General features: G+C 41.6%; 1 pseudogene across 1 annotated transcript; it reads right to left on the bottom strand.

Moving 5' to 3' along the window:
• Window positions 1-2,901: 2,901 nt before the first annotated feature.
• Window positions 2,902-4,119, bottom strand: LOC308420100 (SWI/SNF-related matrix-associated actin-dependent regulator of chromatin subfamily E member 1-like; annotated as a pseudogene). Its single transcript has one exon. The product of its transcript is annotated as an SWI/SNF-related matrix-associated actin-dependent regulator of chromatin subfamily E member 1-like (transcript).
• Between the last annotated feature and the right edge of the window lie 201 nt (window positions 4,120-4,320).

Raw genomic sequence — 4,320 nt, 5'->3', positions numbered from 1 at the left:
GGTAGCAAAGAGGAAATGACTGAAGGATGCTATCTGCTAGGATGTGGTTAGCAAGTGTTTACTTGAGCAGTTCCTTGAAGTACCCAGAGAATAAATGAGAGACCTTAGTTAGTATAGCCATTTAGGAATATCTGAACAAAACAACAAAGACAAAATGCTCAAACACAAAGACATAGTTAAAAAGTCCAAACAATGGTGTAACACTGCAACAATTAAATGGCATGCGTCATTCTTGATGTTCTTGTGTGTGTGTGTTTGTGTGTGTGTGTGTGTGTGTGTGTGTGTGTGTGTGTGTGTATGCATGTGGGGACACATCTCTATGTGGATGTTTATGTGTTGATGATGTCCACGTGTGGGTAACATGTGTATGTACATGTGGCTGTCAGAGGTCAATCTTAGCTATTGGGCTTCTTCAGTTCAGATTTTGTTTTTAATTTGCTTCTTTGTTTAGTTTTCTTTGCTTTGTTTTGAGACAGAGTCCCTTACTGGGAACCAGGAGGCTTGTGTGGTTGTGCAGGCCATCAGAGAGCCACCAATCTTCACCTCTGTAGTTTGGGAATTATAAATGAGTGCTCCCATTCCTGGCTTTTTAAATTTGGGTCTGGGACTTGATTTCAGGTCCTTGTGTGTGCAAGGCAAGCACCTCACAAACTAAGTCATGCTTCGAGCCCTCTCCATGTGCTGTGATAAAACATTAGTGCATGATATAAAGTCCAGCCAGGATTTTAGGACAAGAGTATGAAAGAATCATGTCTGCGGAGGTCATGCTGTTACTCAGGAACACAGTTAAAAGTGAAGGCCGCCATGCCATGTTAAACTAGAGAAGCTAGACTCAGTCATACACAGAACATACGCTTTCTCTTATAAATGGAAAATGCAATAAAATAAAAGTAGAAATATGTTCTTTGGGAAGAGGAAAGGGGCATTAGGGGAGGGTGAGGGAAGAAGGCTAAAGTAGTAGCATTTGGACATAATAAACTCATGTTGATACATGTATGAAATTGTCACAATTGAACAACACATTCTGAACAATTAACATACAGCAACAGAATGCAAACTCTAAAACAAAAAAAAAAAAATAGTTCTAGAATTTCGGTGTCAGCTGCTCTGACAAGTGTGAAAATCAGGATCGGAATTGAGGGAGCTGGAGCCCACTGAGAGCATGCTAGTGTATTTTTCTCATCACTAGGCTGTGAATCTCTTGGCAAAGGGGAAAGCCTTTCCTTGTTTCTTATCCCAGGAGTGCTGGTTCTTAGAAAAGCTGTGTCTTAATTCAATTTACAGGGCTTCATCACAAAGCTGGCTTGGAAGCCATGAGAAGGATTCTGTCTGCAGAGAGTTGACCAGAGTTAATGTGAAATTCTCAGCTCCGTGAAGAGAACTAGCACCTCCGCTAACCCGTCACATCAACCTCTGACTGTTGTAACTTCATGGGAAAGTACTGTGGCAATCCTCGTGTGGTATGAAAGCAACACTGAGGAGGTTAATGATAAGCTGGGGCAGGGAGGGCTTTTCTACAACAGTTGTGAGGAACAAAAATGCTTTAGCATGCAACTTCATGTTACTGAACTCTACAAGCCTGAGGTCATGCACATAGAAGGCATTAGGGACAATAGTATTCTGCCGATGTGATGGTTTTCCCTTCAGAAATCCTGCCTTTGTGGTCAAGAAAGATACAACTTGTAATGTGAGTGGTAATGGAACTAAACACTCAAGAGTGTGGTGCTTTTGACCTGGTTTAATGGCAAAGTGTCCAAAGATAAATTTGGGGTGCTTTCATTGAAAGATAGCTTCTGCCTTTCGTTTCTCCAATGTCTGTATAGTAAGTCATGGCTGCTATTTTGAGGTGGAAAGTCACCCAATTCATTTTGCTTTTATTCTTTATTTCTTTCTCTTTATACCTAAACCTTAGGAAGTAAGATGTAGCCTAGATTCTGCCCAGGATTCTGGGCACAACTCTGCTCTACTCTGTTCATCCATCCATCCATCCATCCATCCATCAATCCATGGATTGATTCATCCTTCTATCTATGTATCATTGCATTTATGTATCTATATTTATCTGCCTGTTTGCCTATCTGCCTGTCTATAATCTATCATCTATCTATCTATCTATCTATCTATCTATCTATCTATCTATCTATCTATCTATTTCTATTCTTCTTCTTCTTCTTCTTCTTCTTCTTCTTCTTCTTCTTCTTCTTTTCTTCTTCTTCTTCTTCTTCTTCTTCTTCTTCTTCTTCTTCTTCTTCTTCTTCTTCTTCTTCTTCTTCTTCTTCTTCTTCTTCTTCTTTTTCTCCTCCTCCTCCTCTTCCTTCTTTTTCTTCTACATCATCATCTACTTCTCTCTCTCTCTATTCCTATCTGTTTCTCTGTGTCTCTTTCTGTCATAGTCTTTCTGTCTCTGCCCCCCCCAACTCTATCTCTCTCTATCTCTATCTCTCTGTTCACACACAGAACAGAAGGCTTTGAACAAGCTGAAAAGGACACTGATTGGTGTTCATATGTTTATTCTCACAAAGACCCTATAAAGTAGATATTGTTATCATTATCTTTGTTTGGACAGGAGGAATCGGAGTAAAGCAGGTGGAGTCACTTGTCCAATTTGCACATTGGGGGTGACAACTTGCCTAATCTGATGGTCATGGGATAATGCTGACTTTCAAAGTGAGGCAATTTGTTCACATCAGGACCTCATTTAAAGAACACAGTCTGCAGTGTAAAACTAATGGACTAGAGAACATGTGGGAGAAAAAGACAGAGGCACCCACTTATGTCATTTGTCATTTGAATCCACATTATTTGGTGAATGATACATCAGAGATTTTTTTCCTTTTTAAACCTAAAAACCACATTGTTTTTTATTTAAAAAGTTTTAGGCCACATAAAACACGGCAACATTTACTTCTCTTCCTCTGGCCCTGGGTCTGTGGGCGCTCCTTTACTCGAGATGTTGCTCTCTGAGTTGGTGTTACTGTCAAATGTCCCTCCCACTTTCATGCTTTTGAGGCTCTCCTGCCCACTCTCCTTGTCCTCAGGAGTAGACGGGCCTTCTTCACCATCTGCTGGCTCTCTGCTTGTCTTCAAGGTCTGTCTCCTCTGTCTCCATCAGAATGTTCTCCTCATCCTTTTACTTCTTGGCTTGGTTTGCCACTTGCTCTTCCTCGGGGCTATGCTGCCTTGACTCAGCTTGCTCTCTTTCCTCCTTCTCTCTCTCCTCCTGCCTTTTGCTGGCCTGTTCCTCTGTCTGTGATATCTCAGCAGCAATCTTCTCTGTGTCTACTTCCAACCTTCAGACCACAAAACCTTTCAAGTTCATTTTTAAAGGAGTCTGTGCTTTCCAGGAATTTCCTCTGCTTTTCCTGGTGTCGTTCCTCTATTTGAAGAAGTTTGGCTTCTAGTTTCTGCTGATGAACCAATAATGGCTGGACCTGTTGCTTGAGGACCTGCATTTTAGCTGTTGTGACAATGGACCGCACATCAGGTACCACACTCTCACTGAAGATCTCACTGATGAGGTGATGGTTTCTCTGGAAACGGGCAGTGGCTGTATGCTTTATTGAAAAGCCATCATCATAATCATCTGGATCCTCAGCAGGCTGAATGCTCATGTAAGGCTCTCCTTTCTCCATGTAATACTGTCTCTGTTTACTTTCTTCCTTTAATTCAGCTTCTGTGCTACTTTTTGCATTAATGTACACAAGTAGGCAGGGGAATTGTGATAGGCCTTCATAGATGCATAGTACTCCATCTTTTCTGCTTCGTGTCGTTTAAATATTCTTGTCTCTTTTTATCAGTGTGATCTCACTGCATGCCACCAATAATCTTGCCAATCTCCCACAAATTTAGGTCAGGGTTGGAAACCTTTACTTGGTCCCAGACCTTTCTACTGTTCCTCATGTAGGGCATCCACGGCTTATCTGGTGGCTTTGGAGGCTTTCGAATTGTAATGCTAGAAGATGTCCTGATCCAGCTGTTGGTACATGGTTTTCCTCCCAGCTTGTAGTTGTTGTAGGTGAGATGATTGTACATATTGGATCTAACAAACCCTGGTGTGCTGGGCATTTCTGTTGCAGGAGCTGAGGTGGGATGTGGGGCAAAAGATGGTCGTTTTATCATTTTGGATGATTAAGTTCTCAGTTCCTTAATGATGAATCTGAAACACCATGAGCTGAGGAGGTCATATCAGAGCTTTTTTTTTCCTGGGAAGACACAATCGGCATGGACACACACACACACACACACACACACACACACACACACACACACACACACCTATTTAGTCTAGAAAGAGAACCAGAGACATTGAAGTCTAAGTTA

Source organism: Micromys minutus (genome assembly GCF_963924665.1).
Source record: "Micromys minutus genome assembly, chromosome: 4".
Lineage (NCBI taxonomy): Eukaryota > Metazoa > Chordata > Mammalia > Rodentia > Muridae > Micromys > Micromys minutus.
The sequence above is the reverse complement of the archived record's forward strand: the minus strand, read 5'-3'. Positions and strand labels throughout refer to the sequence as shown.